This window comes from Euphorbia lathyris, chromosome 2 (assembly GCF_963576675.1).
Source record: "Euphorbia lathyris chromosome 2, ddEupLath1.1, whole genome shotgun sequence".
NCBI lineage: Eukaryota > Viridiplantae > Streptophyta > Magnoliopsida > Malpighiales > Euphorbiaceae > Euphorbia > Euphorbia lathyris.
In genome coordinates, this window is record NC_088911.1 from 51,843,002 (window position 1) to 51,855,426 (window position 12,425).

Consider the following 12,425-nt stretch of genomic DNA (forward strand, 5'->3'; position numbering starts at 1 on the left):
CTCGAGGTATCCCTTTCCAAGGTAGCTACATCAGACTAAACTTCTTAGAATAAGTCTAGGGTCTATAAGGATAAACAATAGTCAAGAAGCGCATCTTCATGACGTGAGTCTCACATTAGGAAAAGGCGAGATCAATCTACTTTTCCATCTCGTGGTCGCTAAAGCACACATGGTATGGGTCATGTGTTATGGTGTTCAATTCTTTTCTGAAGAAGAGCATATTATTAACACCATACAGAAGCATAGGTCTAGATGTGCCTGAACATCTAACTTTAGTTCATCACTTATGATGATCACTTCTGGCTATGACAGAAGGCTATAAGTTATCGCAAACTTGCCCTTTTAGATTACTTGTTAATCTTTTTCATGTATTTGTAACACATGTTATCTTGCACCGTAATGGAAACACTTTTCCATGTCTATAGCAAGACGGCTTCTATCATTGAACAAGCTCTCGAAATTGCTCAAAAACAGCCTCATCCTTCATTTATCATCACATTGACGAAACGGGGGAAACTGCTCATGTGAGTGAGCTACATTCTGTCTAAACATGCATTTTGAGTTCATAACAGCAAATATTTACAATTAAATACTCGCACTCGTGTATTGATGAAAATTCATAAAACCTTTATTAATAATTCATGTCTTACAAATAAAACAATGAAGAATGAGAAGTATACTTAGATCCTAAACAATCCTTGGGATCTAACATGTTTAATATAAACATCTCTCTTGACTGGTTTGGTGAGGGGATCTACCACCATGTCATGAGTAGATATATACTTCACATTAACTTCTTTGCGTGCAATTAAGTCCCTGACAAAATGATACTTAATCTCTATGTGCTTTGATTTGCTGTGGAACCTTTGGTCCTTAGCGAAAGCTATAGCAGATTGACTGTCACTGTTAACTATGACTTGGGTTTGACAATTGGTTACATTCAAGTTGTTTAGGAACCGATTCAGCCAAACAGCCTCTTGAACTGCTGATGAATACAATACGTATTCAACTTCCATGGTGGACAGGGCTACACATGTCACGTTCATGACTAAATTTCTAGAATTTATATTTTGATACTGTTAAGCCCAAAATATACCTAAAATATCATTAACATTTACATCATTTTTATTACAAATTCGTGTTGTTTATATCTGTTTAGATTACTTTTACTTTCGAATATCTTTCTTTCTTGCAAGGTACTTGAATATTCGGTAAAATCCAAATAGGAACGAAAAAGGATCTAAAACAGAAGAAAAACCCTACAAAAGGAGTCAAAGACGACGTAAATCGAAAGCGCCAAGTCGAGGACACGAGCGAAAGCAAGAAGTAAGAAAACCTGCCGGGCCGCGACAGTGGATCCTCAATCCGCGGCCGCGACACGCGTGGTAAAACCTTTTCTCCCCTTCGTCCGTCGCTCAGCTCAGTGCTACGTCATTCACGGCCGCGGATTACTATCCTCGGTAAGTGCAGAAAATTCACCAAGAGCATTTAACACATGCTGAAAATCCAAGAAACGCGTTCGTTCAAGTGGATAAAGACGTCCTTTCACAACGGACACGACTCTTAACCAACGGATACATCACTTCAAACACAACCCTTCAACATCTATAAATAAAGAGTTGATGTGGAGAAAAAGTGTAATGAAATGCTATAATATAGATATAGAAATCAGAGCGTAGAACTTATGTCGAAGTTCTAAGTAAAAACATTTCGAGAGTTAGAAATTAGATTCTGTATAAAACAAGATGAGGTACACATATTGTTTATAGTTTAATTACAACTCAGTAGCGTTTAGACATTGTTCCAGTTTTAGTTTGCATCATGGTAGTGGCCGACCGAATCCCTATTACGAAGTTACAGCGAGAAGATTGAGTAAAGTGTTCGCCCCCGAGCCTGACAACCTCCTAGGAAACCCAAGGAAGCGGAACCGATCAAGCCCTTCACTTGCACGCCCTCGAAGAACTCGATGCTCCTTATTCTCTGTAAACTTGTATCAATTTATATTTCATCTAATAAAGTCCGTTCTATTCGACAAATCGTTATGCAGCACTTATGGTAACCAATCCAATATAAGTGAGGCTGGTGTTTTCATTAATATGCACTTGAATTCAAAATCATTACAAGGAAACTTTGTTGAACACTTAGGCAAATTATCATCTCGAAAGAGTTTTAATTTGAGTAAGGGCAACTATCCCGAAAGGGTTTTGTCGCGTTCAAAGCCAATTAATTAGAGGTTCCGTCATTTATTTCATCATCATAATCGATACAAAGTTTAAGTTGTTTTCTTTGCTTAATGCAAATGAATAAATTCATTCGTTTTTCTAATAAGTTCTAAATGTTCCTGTTTTGTAAAATTCATCCTTAAAATCAGATGATCTTTCTAACAATCGATTTATTCTAAATATAAAATCTTATTCCAGCATTTTCAAATACTCAAAGTTCACAAATTCAATTAAACAAATTTCCTAAATTCAATTAAACCAATTTTCACTTTTCATTTACATTTAATAATAAATCTAACTAGTTCGAAATTAATAATTCAAAAATAAGTTTTTCGTTAAAAAACGTATCTCTGTGGGATCGATATTTTTATTACTACAAGCGAAACCGTGCACTTGCGGAAATCGCTCAACAAGTTTTTGGCGCCGTTGCCGGGGATACGCCAAAATTTTTGACAAATTTTTATTTTTTGTATTTTATTTTCGAATATAGGTTTATACATTATTTTTATACAATTTTTATATTTTATTTATTTTTCAGTTTATATAACACATTTTGTTTTCAATTTTGTTTTGAAGGTAGTTTGGCTCGTGTAACAATTTCAAGTTCATGCGCAGTTCGCGAAATTCGGGCACGCCACCAGATCATTTTGATCCAGAAATTGAAAGAACACTTAAGAAAAACAAGAAAAACAAGAAAAACAAGAAAAACAAAGACAAAACACCCTTAAAAACCAAAGTAGTCCAGCCAGAAAATATGGCCGATCCACCGACACTTATGGATTATGCTAGGCCAGGAATGGCCGGTGTAACTAACAGTGTAGTTAGACCCCGTATAAACGCAAATCAATTTGAAATTAAGCCTGTTTTGCTTAATATGTTGCAAAACAACGTAACGTTTTACGGATTCCCTAACGAAAACCCTAATGCACATTTGACAAATTTCTTAGAAATTTGTGACACTTTTAAAATTACTGATGTAACAGCCGAAGCAATCAAACTTCGCCTCTTTCCTTTCACTTTGAAGGATAAGGCAAAAATTTGGTTAACTTCTATGCCTGCTGCAACATTTGAAACTTGGGACCAATTAGCCCAAGCATTTTTACAAAAATATTTTCCCTTAGCAAAAACCGCAAGAGTCATCAAAGAGTTGACATCTTTTACACAAAATGATAATGAAACTCTTTATGAAGCTTGGGAACGATTTAAAGAACTTCAACGTTTATACCCACACCACCAATTGCCAGATGCACTTTTAATGCAGACATTCTATAATGGATTAAATCCTACGACTAGAGGTTCATTAGATGCTATGTGTGGAGGGTTATTTATGAAGAAGACGTCCGCCCAAGCAAGAGAACTTTTGGAGGAAATGGCAATCAACAGCAGTATGTGGCCCGCAGAGCGTGGACATATACCAACGGCGAAACCATCATCCTCATGTACATCATCGGTTAAAGGTATAATGAATCTTGATCCAGTAGCAATGTTACAAGCCCAATTTTCTGCCTTATCGCACAAAATTGATAAATTTATGGCACCATGTGATCCTAATGATCCGATCCAGAGAGACATTGACTACGAAGGTATGAATGAGATAGAACAGGTAAATTTTGTCCAAGGACAAAACCAAACTACTAATCCTTATTCTAATACTTATAATCCTGGATGGAGTAATCATCCTAACTTTAACTGGAAAGATGGTAATAATAATAATAATGCAAATGCTAATCAATATCGTATAAATAATTATCAAAATCAAACAAGAGATACGATTAGCACTTTATCTTCAAAAATCGACAAATTTATAGATGTTATGAATGTAAAGGTAAGTAATCAAGACGATGGTTTTAAACGGATCGAAAATAAATTCGATCAGCTTATCAAAAACCAATCATCTAGCATCCATAATTTGGAGATTCAAATTGGACAACTTGCTAAATCAATTCCATCCCGCAAAGAGGGAAGTCTTCCCAGCCAAACGGAAGAAAATCCGAAAGAGCATGTTAAGGCTATCACTCTTCGTTCGGGGAAAAACTACTTAGGTCCGGAAATGCCCGGAAATTCAACTTTACCTGGAAATGATTAACCAAAATCCAAAGAAGATACATTAAAACAAAAAGATACACCAATTGACTCTAATCCAAAACCTTTTGTACCAAAGCCACCTTTTCCACACAGGGTCCGAAATAAGGACCATGATAAACAACTTTTATCATTTTTAGACAAACTTAAAAATTTGCATATAAATTTAACATTCATGGATGCAATTACGCAAATTCCTAATTATGGAAAATTCTTGAAAGATTTAATTTCAAAAAAGATTAGTTGGGAAGGAATTTCATCCATTTCACTTTCTGAAGAATGTAGTTCGATAGTATCAAGCAAATTACCTACTAAACTCAAAGATCCCGGATGCTTTACCATTCCGTGTACTTTGGAAAATATGGAATTCCCAAGTTGTCTTTGTGATTTAGGAGCTAGTATAAACTTGATGCCATTGTCTATTTTTGAGAAATTAGGTTTAGAAGAAGACATCAAGCGTACCAATATGGTTTTGCAATTAGCGGATCAATCCACTAAAAGACCATATGGTATAATTGAAGACGTTTTGGTAAAAGTTGACAAATTTATTTTTCCTACTGATTTTGTTATCTTAGATTTTGCTTATGATGCTAATTGTCCGCTAATCTTTGGTAGACCATTCATGAACACGGGACGTGCTCTAGTTGATGTGTCGGAAGGAAAAGTAGTTTTGCGAATAGGTGACGATAAGATCGAGTTCGATATGAATCAAGCGATGAAATATCCTATGGAGGATTTCGCTTGTATGAAGCTTGATTTAATTGAAGAATGTGTTAATGACATTGTTCAAAGAGAAGAAATAATAGAACCTATAATGGGCGAAGAATTAGAAGATAAGGACCCAGAGCCTTTGATTCGAGAAGATGGACCAGTTCCGCCTTCAGTAATAGTTCCACCTAAATTAGAACTTAAAGAACTACCAAACCATCTGAGATACACTTTCCTAGGCGGAAGTGATACTCTATCTATAATCATCTCTAACAAATTAACATAAAATCAAGAAGAAAAATTGAAAGAAGTTGTTAGAAATAGTATAGGAAGTATGGGATGGCAGATTTCAGATTTAAAAGGAATTAATCCTAGTATTGTAATGCATAGGATTCACTTAAAAGAAGATAAGCCACCTAAAGCGGATAGACAAAGACATTTAAATCCGAACATGAAAGAAGTAGTAAAAAATGAGATTACTAAACTTTTAGACAATGGAATCATTTATCCTATTTCGGATAGTGAATGGGTTAGTCCAATCCATTGTGTACCCAAAAAGGGAGGTATAACTGTAGTAAGGAATGATGAAGGTGAATTAATACCTACGCGAACCACCACCGGTTGGAGGGTTTGTATAGATTATAGGAACCTAAATAAGGCAACTAGGAAAGATCATTTTCCTTTACCTTTCATCGATCAAATGATCGAAAGGATAGCCGGTCATGCATTTTATTGTTTTCTTAATGGTTATTCCGGATTTTTTCAAATATATATTTACCCGGATGACCAAGATAAAACAACCTTCACATGTCCTTATGGAACATTTGCATATAGAAGAATGCCTTTTGGTTTATGTAATGCACCAGCAACTTTTCAACGTTGCATGACTGCAATTTTTAATGATTTCATCGAAGATATCATGGAAGTATTTATGGATGATTTTTCAGTTTATGGAGATTCTTTTGATGCATGTTTAAAAAACTTAGATAGAGTTCTTTCTAGATCCGAAGAAACGAATTTGGTATTAAATTGGGAAAAATGTCATTTCATGGTCGACGAATGAATTGTTTTAGGTCATAAAATATCTGAAAAAGGATTAGAAGTGGATAGAGCAAAGACTTCAGTAATAGAAAAATTACCCCCACCAACAACTGTCAAGGGAGTAAGATCTTTTCTAGGACATGCAGGTTTTTATAGAAGATTTATAAAAAACTTTTCTGTGATTTCCAAACCACTTACTAATTTACTTATGAAGGATTCAACCTTCGACTTTAATGAAGATTGTATTAAAGCTTTTGAAACATTGAAAACAGCCTTAGTCAGTGCACCCATAATTGCTAAACCCGATTGGGATTTGCCTTTTGAAATCATGTGTGATGCAAGTGACCTAGCAGTAGGATGTGTTTTAGGTCAAAGAAAGGATAAAAAATTACATGTTATTTATTATGCAAGTCATACATTGTCCGGTGCACAATTAAATTACACAACAACAGAAAAAGAGATGTTAGCCGTAGTATTTGCATGTGATAAGTTTAGGTCCTACTTGTTAGGATCTAAAGTTATTATTTATACAGATCACGCAGCTTTACGTTATCTGTTTGCTAAGAAAGATGCAAAACCGCGTCTGATTAGATGGGTTTTGTTGTTACAAGAATTTGATATAGAAATTAAAGACAAAAAGGGGGTAGAAAACCTTGTCGCCGATCATCTATCGAGACTAGAAGATGAAAACGGTCCTATAGGTGAAACTGTCGGTATACGAGATGATTTCCCCGATGAACATCTCTATCAGGTAGAAAGTATCATGTCACCATGGTATGCAGATTTTGCTAATTATCTTGCAACCGATATCGTTTCGGAAGGATTATCTCCCCAACAGAGGAAGAAATTTTTCTTCGATATTAAACAATATTTTTGGGAAGATCCCTTTCTATTCAAATCATGTGGTGACGGGATAATTAGGAGATGTGTTGGAGAAAATGAATATGAATCTATAATAACAGAATGTCATTCCAGCTCGTATGGAGGACATAATGGAGTTAATAAAACGGTAGCTAAAATATTAGAATGTGGTTTCTTTTGGCCTACAATGTTTAAGGACGTTGGTTCATTTATTACTCGTTGTGATAAATGCCAAAGAACGGGAAATTTAGGAAGGAAAGATGAGATGCCCCTCACAAACGTGTTGGAAGTTGAAATCTTCGACATGTGGGGAATTGATTTCATGGGACCTTTTCCGCCTTCCAACGGTAAAACTTACATATTAGTAGCCGTTGATTATGTTTCGAAGTGGGTTGAAGCAATTGCAACCCCTACGAATGATTCTAAAGTAGTTATTACTTTTCTTGACGATATATTTTGTAGATTCGGTTGTCCTAGATACGTTGTTAGTGATGGCGGTACCCATTTCATAAATCGAAATTTTGATATGCTTATGAAAAAATATGGAGTACGCCACCGCGTGTCAACGCCATACCATCCTCAGTCAAATGGTCAGGCGGAGATCTCAAATAGAGAACTCAAATGGATTCTAGAGAAAACTGTTTCGTTATCAAGAAAAGATTGGTCATAAAAACTCAATAATGCGCTATGGGCATACCGTACTGCATTTAAGTCACCAATAGGAATGACTCCATATCGTGTAGTATATGGAAAAGCATATCATTTACCAGTTGAATTAGAACATAAAGCCTATTGGGCTATTAGAAAGCTTAATTTTGATTTACAACAAGCAGGAAAGAAACGTTTGCTCAATTTGAATGAGTTAGATGAGTTACGTCATTTATCATATGAGAATGCAAGGATTTATAAAGAGAAAGTGAAAAAATGGCACGATGCCAAGATCAAAGTCAAACACTTTAATGTTGGAGATAAGGTGCTGTTATTTAATTCACGGCTTCGTATATTTCCAGGAAAACTTAAGTCCAGATGGGCCGGACAATATTTAGTCGTCAAAACATTCGACTATGGTTCTTTAGAACTTGAGGAAACTAACGGCAATCGTTTTAAAGTTAATGGTAATCGATGTAAAATCTATTACGAAAATATCTCCGAAATAGGAACTAATTTCGTAACAAGATTTCCTGACATATAAATCATTTTATTTTTCTAATAGTTAGTTTTTATTTATTTTTATTTTTATTTATTTTTATTTTGTTTTAGATTATATCATTTTATTAGAATTTCAGATATAGAAAAATATATTCGAGTCATGATTTTAATTAATTTTTTGGAATTTCATGAGAATTAGAAGAAATTCAGTGATTCTCAGTTGAGAATTTGAAATTCTCAGTTGAGAATTCACATATATAGAATTCTTAAGGAGGTAAGAAATTTCTGAACTTATAGAGAATTTAAAATTTTCAGTTGAGAATTTGGGTATAACTAGCAGCCAGGAAAATTTCTGGACTTGTAGAGGATTTCAGATTCTCAGTTGAGAATTCTGATTAAAAATTGAAAGGAAAATTTCTGAACTTACCGAGGATGAGGATTCTCGGTAGAGGATCAGAAATTTGGAGTTTTGACAACTGATTTCCGCAGGGAAATCAGCGTGTCGCGACCGCGGGTCAGCATCCTCGGTCGCGACACGGGGAAATTATGCCCAAATTAACCCTTTTTCCAGCAGATACAACTCTTCAGAAACGAAAAATTGAGTTTTTTTCATTTTTAAGAGGTTTGTTTCATGCCTTTTCATTTAAAAAACAACACCTCTTTTTATCCTAGGATTTTATAAATAGGTTCTAGAGGTTCAGTTTTCTGTCACTTTCTTTTCATCTCTATCAGAACTATCCCTGATTTTCTTACCATTCACAAATCCAGACACTAAGTTCAGAACTTTTTTTCTTTCCAAACATCATGGCTTCCTCAAGCACTTCATCTAAGAAAGTTATTGCTTCACGCAATAAACGTGTTGATATATCAGAGCGTTATGGATGTAACTTTCCTATCTTCAATCATGAAGAGGGAAGGCGCTTCTTGAGGCTCCGATACACATTCTTTGTCAGAATGCTATACATGGATGACTTTCTTAACGATCAGTTGGGAATTAAAGATGATATGAGTCGCTACATGGAGCGATTAGGATGGACCAGATTTGTTGATATGAAGTTTCCTATAATTGGAGACTGGATATTAGAGTTCTTCTGTACAGTGCGTTTTGTTAACAAGCGTCGGGTGCGTCTCAGTTTTCGTCGGGATGGCAAAACTTTCACTTTTGGATATCCTGAATTGCATGCTTGGTTTGGTTTTCCCTTGAAGGATACTACCAAACGTCATCATGGAAGAGATATGACGTCCACTGATATTTGGCGAATGCTCACCGGTATCTGGCCTTTCCACCCAAAACTTGCCTATAATAAGTCTTTCTATTCCAACTCTATACTATATTTGCATAAGTTTCTGAGTCACAGCCTGTTCGGTCGTACGTTCAGTAGTGTCGTCCAAGAATCTGATCTTTATGTCCTTGGCGATATATTTCAAGGCAACGTGATTGATTCTTCAAAAATTCTGATGGAGGGTCTTGTTGCCGCATCTAGATCAAAGGCTAAGAAGGTTGGGTTCGGGAATATTATATGTGGAATAATACTAGGGACCAAGGGCAGTATTTCTGTTCCTTGGAGTGATGCAGAATCTTTCCCGATGCTAGACTATGAATTTTTAGAATTTGAAGGTCTAGTGAAGCGAGTTTTTCGATCAGGACCAAATTTTCTTTCTGCATCAGAACGTCAAGCCTTCGTGCAGTTGAACATAGAACGATATAGGGCTAAGAAAATCCCGATTGAAGGGGACGAATTTTTAGCATAGCTTGTGTTTTGTTTGTTTGTAAATATATGTTAATAAATAAAAATTTCTCTTTTGCATTATACTTTGTTTTTTATTATATGGTTACATTTTAATTTCATAAATCTATACCAATGAATCAATTAAATGCAAACTTAATCCATTCATTAACTAATTAATTGATTAATAATTAAATTTCAAGTTCCTAAAATAAGATTCATTTCACTTAAATTAATAATTGCACATAAATGCTTCAATTAATTTTGGTTACAAACCTTTCATAATCATAATTTTAACATTTATTACTTAGTGCATTTTTCATTTTAAATTTTCCATTAATAAGGATAAACCTTTGGTTTTCCTTATCATTTAATGTTTTACATTAATGTTTTTAAGTACAGATCACATTTTAAAGGAGTACAGGTTCCAAACTATCAAGAAATTACATGAATTGAAGTTATTATGCAGAATTGGATGACCACCGTGTGATCCGCGGCCGAGAATTAATAGATTCTCGGTAACTTCAACAAATTTACTCCAAGTTCAGACAAAAATTTTTTGCTGCCAAACGCGATTCGCGGCCGCGAATTCTGGATTCTCGGTAACTTCAGAAATTTCTTCAAAAAAATTTCAGAGACAACATTGGTTTAAAAACGCGATCCGCGACCGCGGATACACATCCACGACCGCGACACGCGTATTTAAGGCACTCCAAGTCCGATTTTGGCCTATATTTTCCGCCTCTTCCCATTTCACCCTATACCTATTCCTTTTCCTATTCTCCCTCTACCTAATTACTTTTCCTATTTCAACTCTACCTATTCCAATTCCTATTCCTACTCTAACTATTTAACTTCCTACTCAAACCCTATATATACCTATTACTTACACACACCTTACATCACCTCCAATTTTAACCAATCCCCTACTCTTACCTTTTCCCAATACCTTACTTTTACTCTTCCCAATTTCATAATTAACCTTTTCAATCACCTACACCTTTCAACTTCAAGTCTCCACAACACCTCTACTTCATCTTCCACCTTAAGCTTTTCTCTCTTTTCTTTCATACTAAACCCTAAACACCATAACCATGCCTAGAGCAAAGCGTGTTGGACACAAGCCGGCTGTCACTGAGGCTAATCGCCTAAGGATTAGTTGCGGAGCTTATTTCGACATTCATTCTGAAGAAGAAGTTGGACGTTTCAAGCACTTTTCAAACGCCAATCGTAAGTTCGTGGATATGCAGTTTCTTGACTTTGATTCGGTAAGGAAGTTGAACTTCACTTCACAAATTACTGCTTTTATTGAAACTTTGGGATGGGATACTTTTGCTTCTATGCGTTTTCCACAAATTCAAGAGTATGTGGTTGAATTTTTGGTTACTTTGACGATGAACAAAAAGAGGACTGAAATTTCTTTTCGGAATAATGGTGTCACCTATACCGTTGATTATGAGGCTATGGGTAACATGTTTGGTTTCCTTACTAGTGATTTTTATGATAAGCCTCGGGATTTTGATAATAACTCTTTTTGGCAAACTCTGTCTGACCAAACTTCTTTTGACTCCAAAAACACTTCGAGCAAGTTGATTAAGGACAATTGTGTGTTCTTCTTTCACAAGTATTTGAGTTTTTCACTTTTTGGTCGTGTTGAGAGTTCAAAGATTCAAGTCCGGGATTTGTTTGTTTGGGATTGTTTGTTCAAGGGTTTACGGGTTGATAGCATTGGAATGATTTTTGACAATTTGTATCGTGCTTCGAGGGCTCACACCACTCAAGTCCCTCTCGGTAATTTAATCACCGCTATTGTTTTGGGGGCACGGGATGAATTGGCTACTTTTGATATGTCCACCTACCATGGATATGTTCCGGTTTTGGACATTGCGGCACTTGAGCGGGCTCATTTGTTGGTTTCTGCGGCTCCTCCTGTTTTTATTTCGTATGCTACCCGTATTGCACATCTTCGTGGCACTATGGGTGGAGGTGCTTCTAGTTCTCATAATGTAGGTACCGACGAAGAAGGAGCGGAGGAAGGTGGAGACGCTGCACCACAAGCCCATGCAACACAAGATAATGATCCGGTGGATTTAAGGCGGATTTTGAACCAAATCAATGCAAATAATCGACAAATGAATTTGAGAATTGATGATTTGGTGGAGAACAATATGGTGATGAATGACAACCTCAATACTTTGAGGCGTGCATATCGTTCAACTCGTCATCGGATGCTTTCATTTTTCCGCCGCCGAAATGTGGAAACTTCACCAACACCTCCGGATTCCCCGCCACATGCTTAGGTTTTATCTTTTATTTTTATCTTATCTTATTTCAATTTCAGTTTCGTACATTTTTATTTTCTTATGTTTCGTACAATTTTAGTTTTTTATTAATTTTCTGATGAATGTTTTTGCTATATCTTTCGTTTATTTCCGTTTGTTTTATCTTTAGTGTTTTATCTCCATTTTTGCACCAATGAGGACATGGTCCAATTTAAGTGTGGGAGGAGATATTTACATATATCATTTTATGCAAACGAATGAATGAATGAATGTATGCAAATGAATGAATGAATGTATGCATCACTTGTTTTTCAAAATATAAAAGCAACATATATATTGAACACTTTTTAACT

The 12,425-nt window shown here is 35.6% G+C and overlaps 1 non-coding gene across 1 annotated transcript; it reads right to left on the bottom strand.

The window, feature by feature from the left end:
• Positions 1 to 3,354: 3,354 nt before the first annotated feature.
• Positions 3,355 to 3,461, bottom strand: LOC136221226 (small nucleolar RNA R71). Its single transcript, XR_010685004.1, has one exon. It is a non-coding gene; the product is annotated as a small nucleolar RNA R71 (small nucleolar RNA).
• Between the last annotated feature and the right edge of the window lie 8,964 nt (positions 3,462 to 12,425).